Genomic DNA, 24,353 nt, shown 5'->3' on the forward strand with positions numbered 1-24,353 from the left:
GTTAGTGTTAGTCAGTTCTTCCTGTCACCAGTGATCAAATAGGCTTTTACCAAGTTTTGTTAGGGGTCTCAAAGTCAAATTTTATCATGTCACTAGGTTTTCAGAAAAAACTTTGGTCACTGGTTAGTGTGTCTAGGGTTATTTCTACTCTCTCAAGAATTTCACACGCTGGTCACTTTTCATCACTCAGCTACGTGTATGATCAATAAGAGACTATCATCATCATGTCAGTGATCACCATCATGACTTTATTCAGTTAAGTGTCTCCATTACGTCATTAGGGTTTCAAGGTTACTAAAACTCTCATTTCATTCAGAAAATCTGGCAAAGGAGGAGTGGTAATAAACAAATCTCTTCAATAAATTTTGATATCAATGTAATTTTATGTTTTTATATGTAATAAGTACTTCAAATTTCCAAGTTCCAAAGGCTGCAGTTCAGAGTTCCAAAAAGATTTAATGTCTCAAGAAAGCCATAAAGTTACCAAGTTTCAAATTTCAAAGGTCATAAAGTGTCAAGGTTCCAAATTTGAGTTTAAAAGGGTAAGATGAGTTGTTTTTAACTCATTTGCACTTTTAAAATTTCAAGCATCTCTCATTCATCATCGTGCAAGAGAAAACTTTGTGAAACTTGAGGGTTTTGTTGCATTTTGAGATAAATGCGACTTTTCTGTGGAGAAGTGCGACCCTAATGCGACATTTCTGTAGAGTAGTGCGATGCTAATGCGACATTTCTGTAGAGCAGTGCGACCCTTCTGGTTCTTGCGCGACCCTTTTGGAGACACCTTGGGAGAATGATGTTTTGGAGGCCTTCCCATGAATCATTTAAAAAAATTAAAGATGTTCTAGAAACTAGACAAACAAGGCTAGTTTACCATTTTCTCAGATTTCAATTTTGACTTCAGGAAGGCACCTAAAAATGGCCTCAAACTTGGCGTGACCCTTCTGGTTCTAGCGCGACCCTTCTGAAGACACCTTGGGAGAATGATTTTTTGGAGGCCTTCCCATGGGTCATTTTAAAAATAAGATGTTATGGAAACTACACAAACAAGGCTAGTTTACCATTCTTTCAGATTTCAATTTTGACTTCAAGAAGGCACCTAAAAATTGCCTCAAACTTGGCGCTACGCTTCTGCAATTTTATGAGATTTTAATTAAAATTTTCACTGTGTAATTTTTCAAAGTTTCTAGTTTGACTTTTGTAAAAGTCAAAAGGTGAAAGTGGATGAATGTAAATGGTCAAATGTAAATGTAAATGGGTTACTATATGGGTAAATAGGTGTCTTATCCTCCATTTAATGCTTTGGATAAATATCTTGTGATAGTTAGATAAAAGAGGAAATGGTTGAGTAACCTCCCTAGTATGTAGCAGTGATCAGATAGGTTCATGTATTTGACTTTCTTTGCTGGAAATTCGACCTCCTAGGGAGGATTTTGACTTCAAAGCCTATATGAGGCCTTTTGTAATCATTTTCCAGGGGTTGGACATTTGAGGAGAGAACCATTGTTGCCTGTATTTGACATTTTTGGAAATCAAGGACACAGTTTGTAGCAATTATTTAGGAATTCCCGTGGAGTAAGTTTATGATGTTGTTTTTCCTCTGTTATTACTTTATATGAATGATATTTAGCTTCCGTTTCCATTCATCATCTCTTCAATAGTTTTCCTTGTAGTTGATAAACATAATTCTTTTCACTAAGCTCTGTTTTGATGGAAAATTATTTTATGTTATGTTCACTCTTGCTTAATGAATTCATGTCTCATGCTCATTAAGACTTTCATGCTTCTTCTCAACACCATACTACACTGACAAAACCTGAAATCCATCACAAAAGTGCTGCTACCTTGCTCCTTCATATCTTTGTTGCTGTAATCCTTTGACTCTCTGCCTAGCTACTCGTTTTTTCACCCTTATCCAACAACAAAACCCTAAATTTTCCAAAACCTACCTAACCTTAACTATCTAGCCTAAAATCCTTTATCATCCAGTCATCTCTTGGTTGTGATTCCATAGAGAGAGCCCTCTCTGGTTTGGTAGGGCTAGCTACCAAACTGAAAGCTTGGTATGTGGTTACCTCCGTCGATTTCCTCATCAGCCTGGGACATTGTGGGGGATAACAGGGTCGATTTGTCATACCCTTGCGTAGGCTCGTTCAATGTGCCGCAGGGAGCCAATTCCCATCAGAGGGTAGCATTAAAACATGAAATTACAAGAGGGACGAATTTCATGGTCAAAGGGACACATTTTTATACTTGGTGGAAGATTGAACTGTTAGGGCTAGGATTGAAGCCCTTGCCCTCCAATTATTTCGTCCACTACTGAAATATTAATCAAGGTCAGAGTTTGTACCAATAGTCCAAGCATCTTTGGAGAGGTTGAAACTCTGTAATTGAAAGGTCGTATATTTTATGCAGAAAGATTGAAGATCGAGCTACTCATCAGGAGAAACAGAGTATGCCAAGTTCTCAGCTTTTCCATTTGATGCATGATTGTATAAATTTCACCATTTAATGAATAAAGACTTCGTTGGTGTTCCATTTGCAAATTGTTCTAGGGATTGTTGTGTGAAGTTCTTCCTTGTTCCTCATTATTGCAAAAAAGTTTGTAAAAATGTATGCTTGAAATGTGTTTGACGAAATTCCCTTAGGAAATTTTTGAGTGCTATTGGCATTACAACTTGATGGGATTAATTGTAAATCAAGAAATCAACACTCCTCCTAAATCAATATAGCAATACACAAGTTGGCTTCCTGGCAAAAATGTTGTCATGGAGAAAGGAACAAAGTAGATCAACAAACCTTTCTCAAAGGGAGTCCATGTTACTCTTCAACATAAGCAATTGAGGGATTAAAAAAACAAAAGGAAGCGGGAATTTGGCATAAGGGGGCATTACAACTTGATGGGATTAATTGTAAATCAAGCAATCAACACTCCTCCTAAATCAATATAGCAGTACACAGGTTGGCTTCCTGGCAAAAATGTTGTCATGGAGAAAGGAACAAAGTAGATCAACGAACCTTTCTCAAAGGGAGTCCATGTTACTCTTCAACACAAGCAACTGAGGGATTAACAAAAACAAAAGGGAGTGGGAATTTGGCTATTCATACTAGGGTTAAATCTGAAGTTTATGAAGATAGTGGATGCCCTCTCTAAATTGGAGTTAGACTCGTGTTTGTCCAAAGTAGCCCAATCTAATTAGAGGATATTGAGTTGGGCATTGAAGCCATCAATGCTTGTTTTGATCCAACACAAATTGATAGAACAACCTTGTAAGGAGGTAAGACTTGCAGTTCCTTTTTGTCTCAGTGAGATCATAAGGGTAACTGCTCACGCTCCCCCGTACAACGATGACATTCTAAGAAGGGTGTTAAAACTGATTGTGGAAAAATTCCAAGGGTTGTAAGATATTGAGGACCTTACCTTCAGTAAAAATACTCAAGATCATAAATATTTTCCCCATAACTAGATTTCGTGCCTTTATGCTCGATCTAGAATGCAGTGATTTGATTTCTCGAATACTCCAAAGCGTCTTCACCAACATCCAAGATTATCATCGAGGCATTGTAAAAAGCGACATGCAAAGTATTTTTTCTTTAATTGAGGTGAAGATGATGCCATTTTCAAGAGGTTTTGATCCAAGGTGTCAACTATTTGGAGGGAAAAGCAGGTTGTTTCACCTGTTGCTCATGAATTCTCAAAAAGATTGGTGGAGCATAACTTTAAGGGGTTCAAAACGCAACTGATTGAAAGAGAGCTAAATTCAATGAGATTTCAAGTCACACGATATTCCAACAAGGGTATGAACCAAAAAAGGAAGCAAAATTGTCCATCACAACAGGAAAGTTGGACAATTGGTCACCAGGGTGGAAGTGGTAAAGGAAAATATTTTTTGCATTCAAATGGTGCTCAAGACAAAGGAGCAGGTAGAACTATGGAGCATGGAGTCAATTACATACTTCAAGAAGAAGAATAGGTAGAAGGATAAATGATTGGTGAAGCACATTCCTCATCGTCTACATATACCATCACACAAGAGGATGACAAACACTCAAGATTGGATGGGTGAGTTGAACATGTACGAAGAATCTACAGATTTTCAAGGGCTTGAGGAGAGATAGTTTGCAGCAGAAGGATCATGAATAACCTCCTACATAGAACCCATCAAAGGCTTAAAATACAGTATTGGATGAGATGGTTGAGCATTCACATTATGGACCAACCATCAATAAAATGCAAGCATATATGAAGACATCCATAGTGGTTATAGGGATTTTAAATAATAGTCACCAGGAACATACTTGGGAAGAGATTTAAAAGGACCTTTCAACAAGAAAGGAGAAAACAAGGGTGGTAAAGGACATAATACTACAACAAGGCAGTGTGCTTAAAGACTTGGGGCACATGTGTGCTAGGAAAAATAACGATCTGTCTAGTATGGAAAACCAGTTAGAGTTGCTAATGGGGCAACAACAAAAATCCACTTTTGCGATGTGGAGTTGTCATATTCAACAATTCATAGACAAATCTTGCAAATATAGACACTTTCTTTTAAGCCCTCATACAGATGAATGGATGACACATACGTATGGAATGGATGGATGGTGTGAGGGAGGGTGAATCCAATCTTGTAGGTTGTTAGGGTAGGATGGCAAGTATATCAGGATACAAAATCAGGAGTCAGAATTATCGCATAGTGACATCTCATTTATAGTCATAGTAGTGCAATGCAAACATGGTAGCCCGTTTCAAGGATTTTGAATGATTGGTGAGAGAGACACTCTTTGGAAAGTCATGGACTCCATAAGTGTTATGGTGGCAGTTAACATCTAGTATGAAAGAGGTGTCCAATAGTTAGACTGGAGGGAGATTATGAGTTGTTACCCTATAAATTGGGAAAGTTATGGAAGAATACTTGTAGCCAAGGTATAGTGCAGTTAGAGTGTTCAGACATTGGGGATGATAGATTCCCTATTTTGTAGTGGGTTCTAAGTGGATTTTCCCTTCGTATGGAAAGGCTTGACCAAGAAGGGGAGAATACCTAGAAGGTAGGAGGTACTAGGATCAATAATATTCCATTGATGCAACATGAGTTTAGTGGAGTCTTCTTCAGATTCATTTGGGATCCAAGAATTGGTCCTAACATACAGGTACTAGATTCCATACCATTGATGCAATGAGGATTCTTCATATTCGTTTGGGATCTTAGTGTTGAGGCTAGAATTGCTTTGGGTCAAGCAATTTTGGGAAGGGAGGACTATAATGCCCCTTTTTTTGGGCATTGGGAATGGAGATCATGTCAGTAGCTTAGGCTACAAATTAAAATGAATTGCGGGCTATGAAGGAATTAATCAATAATATTCTATTGATGCAACAAGAGTTTAAAAAAGTATTCTTTAGATTCATTTGGGATCCAGGAATTGGTCCTAACATATAGGTTATATATTCCATCTCATTGATGCAATATGGATTACTCATATTCATTTGGGATCTTGGTGTTGAAGCTAGAATTGCTTGGGGTCAAGCAATTTTGGGAAGGGAGGACTATAATGTCCCTTTTTTCGGGCATTGGGAATGGAGAGCATCTCAATATCCTAGGAAACAAATTAAAATGAATTCCGAGCTATGAAGTAATTAATTAATTAAAGTGACCAAGGAAAAAGAGAATATTATAAATTGACTTTACTAAGAGCAAATGTGACCCATGGTGTTGACCATGATATTCCGATAAGCCATCATAATAAAAAGAGAAGCATGAGCTCATTCGGGGATATGTGTGAATGATTTGGTGAATTGATTTTGTGGCTCTCTTAGCATTGTGCAGGGGTTCATAACCCTAATTTAGATCTTCATCGGAGGTGAGACTATCCTCCCTAGGGATATTACAATAAAACTAGTTTTGCCAGTGAAACATCCACACTAGCTAGTCTGAAGTAGGAATCATTTTAGATTCTCCATTGGAACTTAATGGAGGAAGGAAGATCCAATTGTAGCAATTCTAGGATTCCAAAGACATAAAATGGAAGCGACTCACATCTCCATCAACCATCTAGGTTTCTAGTAAATCATTTTTTGCATTTAGAAAAGGTCGTCAACATGTGATTTCTTGATAGAATTAAAAAAATAATTGGCCGAGTCTATTGCTGCTTATTTTGCCTATGTTATTTTGATTGATATATTTCATTAGCACTGGAATTATCTCTAGGAAATTTATGAAGAAATAAAAATGATTGAAATTCTATAAAATAATTAAAACGGATATTACATTCGTGGAGCTATTATTGGAGTTTTGTCAATGATTATGTTTCTATTTATACTTATGGAATGAATATATACACACATAAATCTTAGTAACTATAACCCTCTTCAATATTAGATGTTGTTTACAAATGCAACACCCTAGGTTTATTAATGCAAAATAAGGAAACAATGAAAAAGTAATATTGGCTTGTACTTCTCATCCATATTATCTCTTTCTTATCTATAAAAATATTGAAAAATAGTAGTTGCAATCAGTATTTTCATTGTCAAAATCAAAGGAGAAATTATGTATCTTCCAACTGTCCAAGTCGACCTCAACTGGACAAATTGGCCCCACCACTTGTTGGGGTTTGTGTTGTCACTCCTATATATTTGCATTCATTGGACCCCATTTGACATCACTTCAACTCTATCAATTCGACCTACTATAAGGAGTTCTGTTCACACATGCGAAGGAGGAAGACCACAAAGTTTTCTCGTGAAGTTTGACCTCTCTTATCTTTTCTTTGACCAACGTTGACTTGGATCTTCTTACTGCGGTTTGACTAGGAGATCATTATTATGGTCGAAGAGATTGATATTGATTACTCCCTTAGGTCATGGGGTTTGATTAGGAGACCATTGGTTTTAGTCGAGGAGATTAACTATGATTACTCCCTTGGGTCATGGAGCTTGACCAGGAAACCATTATTTATGGTTGGAGAGATTGGCCTCATGAACAAAATAAAAGGTTCTCTCGGTCAGTGAGGTTTTGACCTTATTGCGATGGGGTTTGGATAGTGGGTTGAGCTTGTACCTGATGTTGATGCCAAATTCTTTCCACACTGTTATGGTGTTGAACGTGTGATGGATGGATACAACCTTTTCTTGGAATAGAGAAATTTTCAACAACAAAACATTTGTGAAAGAAATTATGAATATGTCCCTAGCTAAGAGGGAGCGTTGGATTTTTGTAGCTTTGGTCAGTCTTCATTATTTGTATTAACCCTCCAAAATAGGAAAATATAAATTGGCTTCAAGTCAACTTTAAAAGAGATGAAATTTGAATGTTCAAAATATAAATTTCTGCCTCCACAATGTAAGGTCGACTCCAAGTTGGTTCAACATAAGAGACGTGTCTCTTCGAGCTCCCTTGATCAGTATATATAAAGGAAATTTGACCTCCACTTGATCATCAATTCAGACCAATCTAAGGAACAATTCAGACAAGTCTGAGGCAAGAAGATGATGAAATTTGAGGCAAGAGGCAGAAATTTCAAGAGTCCAAAATTTTAGGAGGCTAAAAATTCAGGAGGCTGAAATTTCAGGAGTGAATTTTATCTATGTTTGATCACTTGTATAATTTCTTAATGATGAGTATGGTATAAGATGAATTGGGCTAAGAATCATTGGAAGTAATTATCAATTAAGAGAATCACTATAAAATCAACAAGAACAACCTCCCATTTGTGCCTTTGTTGTGACTCTATTCACCTAATAAACTAGGCACTAATTTCTAGTCCAATATTCTTTCATTTTCCACCACTTAACATTAGGACTTATAGGTATCTACATGCATAAAAGAGTGAGATTGAGTGTATGGTTCAACATATGTCAAAGGTGGACATCGTTCAATCTATCCAGAGCACTTTCTCTTCACCAATGGTAATGGTTATAAAAAAAGGATGATTCATGTCCCATGTGTCCAAATTACAAACAACTCAAAAAGTAACAATCAAAGATAATTTTCCTATTCTTGTCACTAATGAATTATTAGATGGTAATTTTCTTACTAAGCTAGATCTTCATTTTAGATATTATCAAATCATAATGAGGCAAGAAGACATTCCCTAAACAATGTTTAGAACACATGAAGGACATCATGAGTTTTTGGTTATGCCATTTGGACTTATAAATGAAACTTCAAAATTTCAAAGCTTGATGCATTCTATTTTCAAATACTTATTTAGAAAATTTGTGTTAGTATTTTTTATCGACCTACTAATCTACAATAAATCTTGGGAAGAGCATGTACAACATGGTCTTAATACAATTGGAATAGTAACAACTATATGCAAAACCTTCCAAGAGTGCCTTTGGGGTTCAAGAAGTGGAATATTTGGGTCATATGGTATCACATGAGGGTGTCAAGGTGGATCCTTACAAAATCAAAGTTATGAGAGAATGGTCAATCCAAAATACCTTGAAGAAACTTAGGTGATTCTTAGATTACCACAATTTTGTCAAGAATTATAGTCAAATAGTAGCACCTCTAACAAAATTATTGAAGAAAGGAACATTTTATTGGACTAGAGAAGCAACCAAAGATTCTGAATAACTTAAAGAGGCTATGTCTAAAACTCCCCTCTTGGTAACAATTGACTTTAGAAGAACCTTCATTGTGGAGTGTGATGCCTCAAGCCATGGCATTGGTGCATTTTTCATGCAAGAAGAAAGTTCCCTTGCCTTTGAAAGCAACAAACTTAAAGGAAAGAACTTAGATCCATTTATGAAAAAGAAATTTTACCCATATTACATGCATTTAAGAAATGACGTCATAGGAAGACACTTCAAAGTATAAACAAATCATGATAGTTTGAAGTACCTCTTCGAGAAAATACTATCTTTAGAAGAGAAACAAAAGTGGGTCACAAAGATGTTGGGTTATGAATTTGAAATTATCTAAAAAAAGGAAAAAAAAATATTGTGGCATACACACTGTAAAGGAAAGAGGAAGACATAAATGATTGGTGAAGAAATTGAAAAAGAAAAGATAGAGGGGGGACAAGATGAGAAGATATGCAAGATCATTCAACAACTACAGGATGACCTTGATGTAGTAGAAAAAATCATGTGGAAAATGGTTTGTTATGGTATCAAGATCACTTATACTTAACGTAAGAATTATTAACTCAAATAGATGGTCCTTTCAAAATTACAGACTTCCCTGTATGAGGAAATTCATGGTTCTTGAAGACATACCTAGATCAAGAAATGATTTTTTTTCTTGGAAGGTCTTAAAGTAGATTTGCAAAAGTTTGTAGAAGAATGTGTGGTATGCCACAAAATAAGGGAAAGACAATCAAGACTCCATGGCTACTTCAATTATTAGCCATACCAAGCCAACATTGGGAAGAAGTTTCAATGGATTTTATTACAAGTTTAACCAAATTTGAAAGAATGAGTTTGATTATGGTAGTGGTAGATTAAATGAGATAATATACCCATTTGTTTTCTCTCTCTCATCCTTTTAACGAAAGTACAATGGAAGTCACATTTATGGACATTCATGGAAATAAAATAAAGCTACATGGAATAACAAAGATTATTATAAGTAACAAAGATTCAATTTTTTCTAGAAATTTTTGGATTGAATTATTTTATTGTTTGTGTACTCAATTGGCTCACCACTCATCTTTTCATTCTCAATTTGATGGGAAAACTAATTTTGTGAATAAATATTTAGAAAGATATCTATGTTTCTATGCATTTGATAAACAGACACAATGGTCAAATGGTTGCCCTTGGTAGAATGGTGGTACAACACATCCTTTCATTCCTCATAGCAAATGTTACCATTTATGGAAATTTCTGTTATAATCGTCCTTCCATCAAATCACCCTTGAAAGGGATTATAAAGGCACAAGGAGTAGAGGACCACATATGTCACCAACAAGAGCTTCTCAAACTATTAAAGGACAACTTGGTTATGACACAAAATAGGATGAAACAACAAGCAAATCAACATCATAGTGAAAGAAAATATGAAGTGGGGCATTGGGTATTTTTGAGACGACAACCATATAAACCGATGTCCTTTAAGCCACCAAAGAAGGAAAATAACTCAAAACTGAGGTATTATGGCCCCTACAAAGTGTTGTAAAGGATTGGAAGTATGGCTTACAAATTGTTGAAAATAACAACAAGAAATGTTAAAAATAGGATCCAGAATATTCCAATTTTAATTTTTACTTGAATTAAAGTTGTGAATTAAATTCGAACTGCTTGAAAAATAATTAATTAATTCATATTGAGTTAATTGGTTGGAGAAATTCAAGTTAGAAGTCTTTCTGAAGTCATGCAATAGTTATCCCTTAAATTAAAGAGATTATCCCTTAATTAAGGAGATAAGATTCAGTTATATTTGAGTTGTAATTAGTTAGATCAGTTTACTGAGTTAAGTCCAGTTAAATTAGTTCCAAACTGTTTGAGGAACTAATTGTGAGTTCAGTCAGTTAATGCATGCATGCATCCAACTAATGTACTCCAGATAACTAGAGATTCTCTCATCAGAAACTCATGCATGTCTATTCAGAGAAAAACCCAGTTGAGCTAAATGTCAAGGACAGGTTACTATTAGTTGCATGAGTTTTCCTATAAAGGAAACTCATCCATGCAGAAGGAACAAGGTTCCTTGAGGATTGCACAGTTTTACAGGGTGTGAGATCAGTGTGAGTGATCAATGTTACACTTGGTAACAGTAGGATCACCCAGGAGAAACAACACAAGGAAATAGGAGGCTTGGAGGGCAGAGGAGAAGGTTTGTGAGAAGCCTTGTTTGCCTGTGAGCATCCAAGAGGATTGTACTGAGAGCTAGCTAGCTGTGAGAACTAAAGCTTTGTGTAATCCTGATATATTTCCACCTTGTATGATAATATAGTTAGCGGGGTTTTTAGCTGAGGCTTTCCCTAGAGTATTCTTCTATGTTTCATGTGCATTGATTCTTCTTCTGGTTAAATGTGTTTCACTTGATCTTGCTCAAATCTATTAAGCTTCCGCAAGTTTGATTGTAGAAGTAGATTAAAGTATTTTTCTTTAGTTATATTGCATTATCAAGTTAATCTACAGTCATAATTTCTACATGGTATCAGAGCCTAGTTTATCGGAGCTGTGAACAGTATACAAAGAAGAGAATTCAAAGTTTGAAGTTTGGGGATGCAGGTGCAAATCGAATCCTTATCATACTTCAAGGTTGGCCAATGGCGTTCTATGGCTTGAGACTCCAGTATGCCTTGGAAGGCAGCTTGAATTACATAGCATGGAAAGATCACAAGGAGACTGTATTAGAAGACAATGACTTGAAGGATTTCATTGATCTAGAAATCCCAAAGCTAGGTTCAACTAATGCACAAGAGTTGGTTGAGTGGAAGATGTGTGTGGCGAGGGCGAGACGGATCATCCTTGAGGGAGTTTGAGACCATATTGTCTCGATTCTCCATGGGAAGGATACTCCATATTCAATGTGGAAGACATTGAAGGACCTCTACCAGAATAGTAGTGACCAGAGGAAATTGGCGCTCAAGGATAAGCTTCAAAGAATCAAGATGGAGAATGACGATACTATTTCCACATATCTAAACAAGCTCACCACTTGTAGAGATGAGCTTGGAAGTGTGGGAATAACTACCGCCGATGATGATATGGTGAGCCTCGCTTTCCTTGGCCTTCCAAAGAGCTGGAATAGCTACCAGGACTTTGTGAATGGAAGGGAGAAACTGTCGGATTGGGAACGACTGTGGTTGGATCTCACGCAGGAGGAGATCAGGAGGAGCACACGAGATGGTTCTTCATCCAAGGATGATGAAGAAAATTTGGCCTTAGCAAGTAAGGCAAGGAAAGGGAAGGGCAAGGCGTCCCATTCCGAATCGAATTCTTCTCATGGAGGGAAGAAGGTTGACAAGTCTAAAGTGAGATGCTTTAATTGTCACGAGATGGGTCATTATACGACTAATTTCCCATCAAAGAAGTCCAAGAAGGGATCCTCAGAAGGATCAAAAGGTGAGGCATTAGCCTCTCATTTTGAAATGGACTTCACCCTCATCGCATGCATGGTGTCATCAATGATGGATTGTGGTTGTTTTCTTGACAGTGGAACCTCATTCCACATGACCGGCGATAAAAGTTTATTCAGTACCTTGGAAGAGAAAGACCTCAAGATGCGCATATAGATGGGTGACGACGAAAGGTATAGTGTTTCAGGAGTGGGCACGGTTGCTTTTCAGATGGAGAATGGAGCTCTTATCACCTTGACAAATGTGAAGTATGTGCCTGCACTGAAGAAGAACTTGGTATCGATTGTGATGTTTGAGGACAAAGGCTATGATGTTGTCTTCATTAAGGGAAAGGTTTTCCTTAGACACATCACCACGGGACAGGTGAAACATATCGGTTCACGAGTTAAGAACCTGTATGCACTTGAGGTTCAAGATGCATGCAAAGCCTTGAGGAGTAAGGAAAATGTTAGAGACTTGGTGGTTGAGAGGGAGAGTAAATTACCTCTCAACATGAGTCCCATAAGAAGTCTCAGACAATTTTGAAGGAGCCACACTTGGAGATGCTGAGAGGAGACTGAGTGGAGGCATCCACTCATGCAGAGACCTCCAGTAGGGGGAAATTTCAAGCCAAGTGGGCAGAACAATCACATGCAGCCATACCTCCAGGTGTGAGGTGGGGCGATGTGAAGTGATAGTCTCAAGAAGGCTGAAATTGGGCGGGGTCCATTGAGAGGTTTTATCTCATGGATCGTACGTTGCTACGGCAGCCCAAAGTACATAGTAGCGGGAGGAATTAATGGGATTGATGCAGTCATAGATCAAAGTGACATAGGCTAGAGCAGTCAGATATTGAAGAGTGCAGAGAAGGATTGACAACAGTGCAGAAAGGCTGAGTCAGCAGAAGCGCAAAGTTTTCAGTTGACAAAGGTATAATAGTCAGAGGCTTTGATGATAGATGCATCATACTGATTTAGGTTGGATGTTTTTTTTGTTTTTGGAGATTGCTGGAGCAACAACACTAGAGAGAAGTGTTGCATGCAGAACATTCCATAGGTTCAAGATCGGGATCGAGTTGAATTCCTTTCTTGTTGAGAGGGAGTGTTGAAAATAGCAACAAGAAATGTTAAAAATAGAATCTAGAATATTCCAATTTTAATTTGTCCTTGAATTAAAATTGTGAATTAAATTCAAATTTAGTCTCACTAGCTGCTTGAAAAATAATTAATTAATTCATCTTGAGTTAATTAGTTGGAGAAATTCAAGCTAGAAGTCTTTCTGAAGTCATGCAACAATTATCCCTTAAATTAAGGAGATTATCCCTTAATTAAGGAGATAAGATTGAGTTATATTTGAGTTGTAATTAGTTACCTCATATTACTGAGTTAAGTCCAGTTAAATTAGTTCCAAACTGTTTGAGGAACTAATTGTGAGTTCAGTCAGTTAATGCATGCATGCATCCAACTAGTGTACTCCAGATAACTAAAGATTCTCTCATCAGAAACTCATGCATGTCTATTCAGAGAAAGACCCAGTTGAGCTAAATTTCAAGGACATGTTACTATCAGTTGCATGAGTTTTCCTATAAAGGAAACTCATCCATGTAGAAGGAACAATGTTCTTTAAGGATTGTGCAGTTTTACAGGGTGTGAGATCAATGTAAGTGATCAGTGTTACACTTGGTAACAGTAGGATCACCCAGGAGAAACAACGAAAGGAAATAAGAGGCTTGGAGGGCAGAGGAGAAGGTTTGTAAGAAGCCTTATTTGCCTGTGAGCATGTAGGAGGATTGTACTGAGAGCTGGCTAGCTGTGAGAGCTAAAGGTTTGTGTAATCCTGATATATTTCCACCTTGTATGATAATACAGATAGAGGGGTTTTAGCTGAGGCTTTCCGTAGAGTATTCTTCTGTGTTTCATGTGCATTGATTCTTCTTCTGGTTATATGTGTTCCGCTTGATCTTGCTAAAATCTATTAAGCGTCCGCAAGTTTGATTGTAGAAGTAGATTAAAGTATTTTGCTTTAGTTATATTGCATTATCAGGTTAATCTACAGTCAGAATTTCTACACAAATTGGAGTTTCCTTGATCTTCACATGTACTTCCAGTCTTCCATGTTTCTTGCTTAAAGAAGGTAATCAATGACAAGATCATAATCCAAACTATTGTACAAGGGATTTATGAAAAAGATAAAATAATAAAAAAACAAAAAACAATCTGAAAACAAGGACTAAGTAGTTGAGAAACCGAGCAATTACTGAGTAAAGAAACACACTTTACCTAACTCTACACTAGACCAAGTTATACTTAACTATTTCCTATGTGTCGAAATATCCTAACAACAAAAACATCCACATATAGTCAATTGTTTAGGAAAACACTTATTTGAAGGGGAGGGGCATGTTAAGTCCTATATAAACCTCATGTTAACTCTAAAACTCCTGGTACCTTATATATTGAGTGATTAAATTTCTATCGTTATATTGCTATGTAGGTTAGAAACCCTTGTGGTCATATTTTATTATAATTGTACCCTTTCTCTCCTATATATATACCAATGAGACCTAGTCTTAGGATCATAAAATATTGTTTTTCATATTGTATTAATTGTAGAAGGAAGTTCCCCATCAATGAGGACTGTAATTAGTGGTTTCTTATCATCTTTAAGGCACAAGGTTCATAACAAGGCTTTGATCAAGATCTACTTCAACTGGCGAACTACCAAATAGGTCATTTACCTAACAAATATTTAATTTTCTCGATTCCATGTATTTTGAAGTGTGTTTCTTGAGTTTATTTCATTTTCTCTACTAAGGTTTTCAACCCTAATCCTAGGGGAAATATTCCCTCAACAAAAATGAAATTGGTGATGTCTAATGAGTAAATTCTAGATATAATGGTTTGATTTTTCTTTATATTTAGAGGAATTTACCAAAAGTTAAAGGTAGATCCATGATATGTGGAAATAACATGATTATGAGATTTTGTGGTTCTTTTCAATACCATCTATTGAGAATTTTATGAACTTTTGAATAATGTATACATATGTTTAGGAGATTGCAGGCCTCTTACTGTTAGTTGGAGAGGTATAAATCATCATATATCATGAAGGCGCAAAAATAGAAATAGACTAACCCACCAAACATTTATCCTCCTCACTTTGGCCTAAACACACCTCACCCTAAAATCATATTGGTTCTATAGAATACTAGTTATCGTTGGGATGCAATTGTTTCATAAGTTTGTGAAGATGTAGAATGAGAGCATATAAGTAAGGATTAACCATTGCAAACTCCATAACATGATCTCTCTAATGATTTGCAAATAACATGCTTTAATTTAATGTTGAACCTCTACTAATAATAAAACTATAATAAAAAAAGACAAAATTTGATTATAGATTGTTGAAGAAATTGAAGGCTAGAGTTATATGAATATCAATAGGTGGAAGAAATGATAGAACAATAATTTTCTTAATGTTGATAGTGCATGAGATTTTTTCTATTCATTTTATATTGGAAAAACTGAATTTTATATTCTATTCATCTTATAAGCAGAGGTACATTTTATAGTTTTAATTCATGGTTACATCTCATTGGAAATATACAGATTAACCTTTTTTTTTTGAGGAAAAAGTGATTTAATTTATTAAATTTTGTAGAAAATATACATGTTGGTTTGCCACTAGGGAAACTAGACCAATGACAAAACCAAAGCTCTTTGAACATATAAAAATTTCCTTTGTTTTGAAAGTTCAATATTACAAAGCATGTCTTATGAGGCCTATCGCATAATAGAACCTCTATGAATTGATAACTAGAAAACTAGTAAGTAAAATAAACAAAGAAAGTGTAAGCATAAAACATTAACCAATTTTGGGGGAGTCCTATTCCTCAACAACAATGGGTTCATTGTTGCTTCTCAGTGAGCATCATGAATCTAGAGGGAGGCTCAACTGTGCCTCAATTATTTTCATTCTTTGATCCAATCCACATGCCGTGAGTTGAATTTCATCGAGCATCAACAAAATTTCTTCTTGTTCCTTGTTTCAATCTAATAATAATCATCCTAACAACATTTTCATGTGACAATATATATCTATGGTATATATATACTAGTTAAAACAACCCCTTGTGTGACCAATATCCAAGACCCAATTTGCTATTTCACTAGAAATTTCACGTTCAAGTGGCAACCTCATTTCCATGCAATCTCTCATTCTGCATTAGCAATTTTGTCTTGGAATTGACTATGGTGTATGGGCATAAAAAATCTTTGCTAAGGAATCTACCCTCTGTTAGGCTCAAGTGTTTCCCATTTCTCTATAATACACTGCTCCTCGTTGGTTTCTAGTGTGCTTCCGAGGCATTGGGTGTGTCAAGAAGGTGCCGAGATAAAAAAATAAGACATACACATTAACTTTATTCTATATATTTCATGCATAAATTTAGATAGAACTTAAGCAAATGCAATTAGTAGTGGACTGCTTATATTTACTTATTGAATATTAACAGGATACCATGATGTTGGTAATGAGTACGTTGCTATGTTTTTAGATGGATGTTGTATGGTTTCTCTAACTTTGTTGCTTTAATTGAAAGTCTGTACATCACATTAATGAAGGAATATTGTATATTATTTGGTATTTGTGCTTTGTTTTACACACTTCTTATTCTTCACCACTTCTCCTAGGATCCTTTGTCCCATGAACTTATGATGCATAATTCTTGAGTCCATATGTTCAAGGTGTTTTTGTTTTTGCACTCATTTTTTATTATTATTTCTTACATACCTCTCTTGGGAATTGGATAATCCAACGCTCTCTATGTGTTTCGCGACATGGCTTAACCACCTCTTGTGGATCTTTAACTCTAGAAATGCATCCATTTACTAATACCTGCGGGTTTTGGTGTAACGACAATCATGATTCCAATAAGTGGTATCAGAGCCAAAGGTATCGAGTTTGAATCACGCACGACTCGCGCTGGGGGGGATATTGTTGGGCATTGGATAATCCAGCACTCCCCATGTGTTTCATGAGATGGCTTAACCGCCTCTAATGGATCCGTTAACTCTGGTGATGCGTCTGTTTACTAACACCTGTGGATTTTGGTGTAACGACAATCATGATTCCAACAACCTTTATGATGTGGTATTTGTTTACATGTGTACAATCTCTCACCATGGAATCCCTTGTATATCTATTGTTAAGTTGGTCCTTGAGGTATAATTTCACAACTTTGTATAGAGTTTTTAATGGATGTTCTAAATGATTATGTAACATACAAAATCCCTTAATGAATGATTAAGGATATGAGGTATCCAAATCCGACCTCCAAGGTTAATCTATGGATACGGGGTTGTCAATTTCCCAGTTCTTTTTAATTGTATTGTACCTCTCTTTGGAGACCACCATCATATTTTACTCATGAAGAGATTTCCAATGATATAAACTTTAACTATATTAGAGCTCTAGACACAAAGTTATGCTTATTTAAAAATTTGTCCTCCAAGTACCTCCTTAACATCCATTGGAAGTCCCTTTTCCCACATGTCACCATCGTACAATGCCATGCCACATCAACTCACCACGCCAACATGCCATGTCAGAATGTTATCATGTTCCATCATCACTGGGAGGAAAACCTGAGAGTTCGTGTCCCAAACTCATGATACATGATGATTTGACATCTGAAAACTTGACATCCCGACCTCCCGATATGTTATGCAACCTGTTAGGGTCCTATAATCTATAGGATCACAAGTTGATTATTTGTAGATTTTCATGTATATGATTATTGTAAATAAACTTCATTTTTGCAAATTATTTCCAAAAGAAAAGCAAAAGAAAAAATAGAATAAAAGAAAAGAAAAGACCCCAATCAGTGAGAAAGTCTAAATGGCACTTAAAAATAAAAATAGATGTATTTTTCAAAAGATAAAAATAAAATGATGAATAACCTTAGAAAAAATCAACATGTGCTTGCAAGTTCAAATGCCGCATTAAGGTTAATTAAGTGTGTTTTAAATTAATTAATAGCATCGTATAAGCGTAATTAATATAGTTGTAATAAAGTGGTTTGGTGAATATGACGTTTTATCATTTATAGCAAATAGTGTGCAAAAATGAGTGGTCACGATTCGTCCTGCCTAGATCAATGATGGGTGATTATATTTGGCCCTCGCGAACCCCTTCGATGTTTAATCACGGGGGGGGGGGTCCGAAAAGGCGGAAAACACTTTCCCGCTTTGGGCGACGTGGTAGCCTCCCAGGTGCTTCGCACCCCCTCCCCCCAAAAATCCTTACTACCCTCACCCCCCTCTGAAACCCACCATCCACCTCCCGCCAAAAATACGATCATTACCCCACCATGTCCCCCATCCTATCCACTTACCTTCTGCCATGTACCTTCCCCGCTCCCGCCTACCGTTACTCCTTCTGCCACTCATACTCCAACCTTGTCCTGCCATTTGTCCCACTTGTTATACTTATCCGTTAACTACCCATTCACCATGTGAACGTTTCCCTTTGTCAACAAATCCGCTCCTTAACGACCCAAACTCAAATGTAAATTGTTTTACATTATAAAAACCCACAACCTCGTTTAGTGCCCCCCTTCTACATTCTTTTCCCGGAAATAAAAAGGAAAGATATTCTTTGCAGTTACCAATAAGCAAAATATACCTACCTTTGTGGCCTAGTCAACAAAAGCAAAGCCTGTACAACCTTCAACCATTAGGATTACCTATCACAACGATAGGAACCAAGCCACTAGTCTCTAGTTTTTCTTTCCCAGGTACTTACACCATTCATTTTCTCCTTTTTTTTGTTCATCATGGCCCCTAAAGGAAAGTCCAAAAAAATGAGGAAAACCCCATGTTACCCCCAGTTGTAGACCTGGACCATCGACCTCTGGTGGACTAGGAGTACAAAATTGCTGAAACTAGTTGTGAATTCAACTTATGGACTTCACAATTGGTTAAAGCAAAACATTCTTAGACTAAAGCGATGACTTGAGTCTCAGGGACTCTCTCCTGCCCTAATTCATCTTTCCACAGACATACCATTGTTGGAAATATTGAAAGGGGGGTGAATCAATACTTCTTTTCAATTGTTATTATGTCTAGTTAGATTCTACACAATTAAAATCGGAAAGATGAGAAATCTTATTATAGAAACAAGAAGGATAAAAATACTTTTATCAAATGAAAGAGCACAATAAGATGTGAGGGTTCCAACCCTTCAAAAATTTAGGCACCAACCTATTTCCAATCACCAACTTGGACTTAATGAGGCTCTGACCCAATCTTCTCCAAGGCACCAACCTTGTGTTTATGGGCACCTACCCAAAGGACACCAATCCTTCCTTGTTGCATCAAGTGATATCAATAATTTGCTTCTCCAATTGACGTATGCTACTCCAAGGTCCTTTGCTGGAATCTTCACCGTTCAACTCTGCACATGTTCAATTAGCTCCAAAAACTGTGCTTCACTGTCCAATATAAGTCTCCATAAATCCGAGTGACTGTTGGTGGTCCAAGCTTCAACAATCACAATTCCAAATTGCTGTAGGTGGTCCACGATTCATAGTTCCAAAGCACTGCAGGTGATACAAGCTTCACCAATCGCAGTTCTGAAGTGTTGTAGGTGATTCGAGCTTCACTAAACCCAAACCCAAATTGCTGACTGTTCCAAAAAGAAATCCGGGCCTTGATCTGATGTAACTGTGATGAAGTGTGAGGTAAGGATTATACCCAAAAGGTCTAAGACTAGTCCAAGGCTTCCACAAGATAGCCGTCTGAGATCTCCACAATACTTATAAAAATCCGAGCCACTTCAAGTGATAATTTTTTGTAGTTTGAGCTCGAAATGTTAAGTCTGAGCCTCCCAACGGGACAATGGCGGCGCCTTGAGGTTAGGGTTTCTGTGCACTGTTACAGACACAGAGCTGGAAGCGAATAGATCGAGGCTAGCGGTTTTGCTCAGAAGGGGACAAAATCTGACCCTACAGATGGTCAACGAGGGGTCCATAGGGACCCCTTCTTTTAAACAAATAGTCATGCAGAAGCAGAAACTAACAGCGCAGGAAGGAGTCAGAATTTCAGGATACGAAAGACTCAAGCAGAACAGCGGGAAAAACAAGGAGAAAAAACAAGAAGAAGGCAGAGAACCCAGCAGCAACCCACAAGTCAATGAAAAAGGAGTTGAGGGACTGGAGAATAATGGAAAAAATGCCACAACAGGACAAAAACTCACAGGTCATAATGAGAAGCAGTCAAAGGAGAAGGGGGAACATAGGGAAGGCCCCCAGGGGAAAGAAGGAACGGAAGGTGAAACCAGCTCGAACCCCAGCAAACACCCAACAGCAAACGGAACCTGCAAACCTAAAAAAGCAGAGACCCTTAGAGTTGTCATAGTAGATCCGGAGATTCAAGCTTATCGAGAGCACATGGCAGAGCATGCAGTCATCTGCAAGTTTATGGGCTTATGGCCAACTGAAAGAGCTCTATGTCAATGGATACGACAACACTGGAAACCCAAGGGCGATGTGAAACTACACTTAGGAGCAAAAGGCTTCTTCACTGTAGTTTTCACCAACCTAGAAGACAAGGACAGAATTTTTGATGGAGGCCCGTATTTCTTAGCTTCAGCAGGTCTCTACATGCGGCCATGGAAACCAAATTTTGTTCCAGAAAGAGAAACTTTCACTCAGGTACCAGTATGGATACGACTGTTTTCTCTTCCCATAGACTATTGGGGTATCTCAGCACTGAAACAAATTGGGGATCGGCTGGGTACTTTTGTCAAGGCCTCAGAAGCGACCATACAAAGAAAATACACCTCGTGTGCAAGAATCTGCGTGGAAATGGATGTTTCCGGTGCTCTACATGAGGGTCTATGGCTAGAGTACAGGGATGAGGATTACTTCCAAGCAATAGATTATGAACAAATTCCTTTTCGCTGCCGAAAATGTCATGAGCATGGACATTTAATGAGGGAATTCCCTCTAAACAAACAAGAAGAAGTTATTAATACAGAGCAAGCAGATAGAGGCAGAGATAACTTTGTAAAACCCAAGATAAGACAACGAGCCAACCGAAGAAGAACAAACAGAATAGAAACAGAACGAGGGTACCACAGGAACACTTTTGAAGTCTTAGAGTTAGACACAGACTCAGAGGAGCTGAATAAAGCTCTCACCCCCAATGGAGGGCCAACAGGTAAAACTGGGCAAACCACAAAAGAAACAGAAGAAACCATTATCAACACAAAAGTCCAAATGAAGGAGCAAATAGAAGAACCCGAGGAGGATGCGGATATGCTCACTAGCGATGGAGGAAGCGATGATTTAGAACTGGAGGAGGTTCTAGCAAAGGAAGGAATGAACCTACCAGTCATGGCAGAAAACTGGAAGTCTCGAGGCATAGAAAATGTGCCGGAAGAAGAAATCAGAAAGGTCAATGAGCTATTCATAGCAAGGCAAAAAGCAGAGTTAGAAAGACAAAGTAGAAAGTTAGGTATAGCAAAAGGAGTTGGGAACCACCCAAAGAGGCTTCTCTGCAACTCAACAAGATCTAAGCAAAAAAAGAAGAGAGGAAGGAGAACAAGTGGGGAAGCTCTGCAGGAGCTTGGGATATTAATGATAAACTCAGGGAAGATGAAGGCTCTAGATGCCTTCCCATTTTACCAATAATTCTTCTAGTCAATCATGAAAATCATATCATGGAATGCAAGAGGGCTAAAAAGCCAAGCAAAGCAAAGAGTTATGAAAAGAAAATTTCAGAAAGAAAAATCGGATATCTTTTTCATTCAGGAAACTAAAAGTAGCAATACAAGCATGGCTAACATAAAAAAGAAGCTTGGCAACCACATTAATTATATGGAAGTAGAAAGTCAGGGGCGAGAAGGAGGTTTAGTCACGATGTGGGACTCAAGAATGTTTCAAGTCATCTCAGCAGAAGCAACCAGAGCATTTATAGCTGTGGAAGCCCAACCCACAGGTAACTCTGAATCCTTCTTATGTATAAATGTTTATGGTCCCCAGAAGATAGAGGATAAAATAACCTTTTTAAATTCTCTGTCAAGTTTAATTTCTAGACATCCTTACTCCAAATGCATTATGGGGGGTGACTTTAACATGATAACCACTCTTCTGGAGAAGAAAGGGGGAATAAGAAAACTCAGTAGGGATGCAGAATTATTTACAAATTTCATTGATAATGCTAAACTGGTGGATATCCCACCTAAGAGTGGCACTTATACATGGAATAATAGACGAGGGGGAGATAGGCTGATTGCCTCTCGTCTGGATAGATTCATCATCTCTGAGAGCATCATTATGAATGGTATTCTAGTTGAGTCAGACATCCTTCCAAATGGAGGATCTGACCACTGGCCAATATCTTTAATAGCAACTATCCATGGCACCCCAAGGAATAAACCTTTCAGATTCGAAAAATTTTGGTTAGATCACCCCAACTTCCTCAATCTGGTAGAGAAATGGGGGTCTGAACCTGTGATTGAAGGGGGATCCAAAATGTTTAACCTTCAGAAGAAACTAAGGTACACTAAAGCCAAAATTAAAGAATGGAACATTACGGAGTTTGGAGATATTTTTAAGGAAAAAACCTTGATAGAAGACAAACTGGAACAAATTCACAAAGCATGGGCTTCAGGGCACAACAGTGAGGAGTCTGTAGAGAAGGAAAGGGATCTAACTAATCAGTGGCATACACGTTGTCAACAGGAAGAAACTCTTTGGAAGCAGAAATCCAGAATTCGGTGGCTTAAAGAGGGTGAGCAGAATACCAAATTTTTTCACAGATCTGCTCTAGATTACAGAAGTGCGAATAGAATTCTAGAACTCAAGAATGAGAATGGTGAAACTTTAAAGAATCACCAAGACATAGCGGCTTTACTAACTAGGCACTTCAGCAGTATTGCCCAGGAACCGATAGCAAACAGAGAGGATGCCATAAAGGAGCTCATCCCGACCATCCCCAAAACTCTCATCGAAGATCAGAACTCAGATCTAAGCAGAGAAATAACCTTAGAGGAAGTGGAGGAAGCAGTCAGAAGTATGCCTAGTGATAAGGCCCCTGGACCGGATGGTTTCACCATTAATTTTTACAAAGCCTGCTGGAACCTAGTGAAGCATGAGATATGGGAAGTTGTTGAGGACTCTAGGAAATCTGGTTCCATCCTCAAATCTCTCAACTCAACCTTCATAGCGCTTATCCCAAAGATGGAAGAAGCAAACTCTCCTGAGAAGTTCAGACCAATTTCTCTGTGTAATGTCATTTATAAAATCATATCAAAAGTTATAGCTAATAGACTAAAGCCTATTCTTCCTGGCCTCATATCAGAAGAGCAATCCGGGTATGTCGAAGGGAGACAGATCTTAGACAATATTCTTCTAGCTCAAGAAATGATTCACACCTTGCAAACTAGGAAATTAGCAGGAATGCTAATGCAGCTTGATCTATCGAAAGCCTATGATAAAGTTAGTTGGCAATATCTAGAAGCCATTCTGAAGGCCTTCGGTTTTTGCAAGCTATGGATCAATTGGATCTTAGCCCTTATTAAGTCCTCCAGATTCTCAATCCTTGTCAATGGATCTCCCTCTGAACCCTTTTCACCTACTCGTGGAATCAGACAAGGAGACCCTCTCTCCCCCTTCCTGTTTGTTATTCTCATGGAAGGTCTGAGCAGACTTATAGCCAAAGCAAAAAGAGAGGGGAAAATCAAGGGCCTTCAACCTCTCCAATCTATTCCAACAACAACACACCAACAATTTGTGGATGATACGATGTTACATGGAACTCCCACAGTGAAAGAGGCTCTAGCTTATAAGAAAATCCTTGATCTTTTCAGCAAGGCATCCGGAATGGAAATTAATTTTTCCAAATCCACGATTTACTTCTTTCACACTCATCTAGCTATTCAGAGTCACCTCTCTAATTTACTTGGATTCAGAAAAGGGTGTCTACCTTCAAGGTATTTGGGAGCACCGCTTACTCTCAAACCCTGGCAAAAAGGGCACTGGGAGAGAATCTTAGCTAACCTGGAGAAAAGGTGCAAGCACTGGACGTACAGAGCACTTAATTTTGCGGGGAGACTAGTTCTCACAAAGGTAGTTTTGCAAGCTATCCCTCAGTACTTACTTTCCATGATGCTGTCCCCCAAGGGCATCCTCCAACAAATTAGAACAATCCAAAGATCCTTTTTATGGAATGGTAATGGGGAGAAGAAAAAATGGGCGCTTGTAGCATGGCATAAACTCTGCAAACCAAAAATTTTGGGAGGCCTAAATCTGGTGGATCCTTCAATCATCAACATGACTT

This window comes from Pinus tabuliformis, chromosome 4_1 (assembly GCF_031772625.1).
Source record: "Pinus tabuliformis cultivar Carrire ecotype Pingquan chromosome 4_1, CPIR1, whole genome shotgun sequence".
NCBI lineage: Eukaryota > Viridiplantae > Streptophyta > Pinopsida > Pinales > Pinaceae > Pinus > Pinus tabuliformis.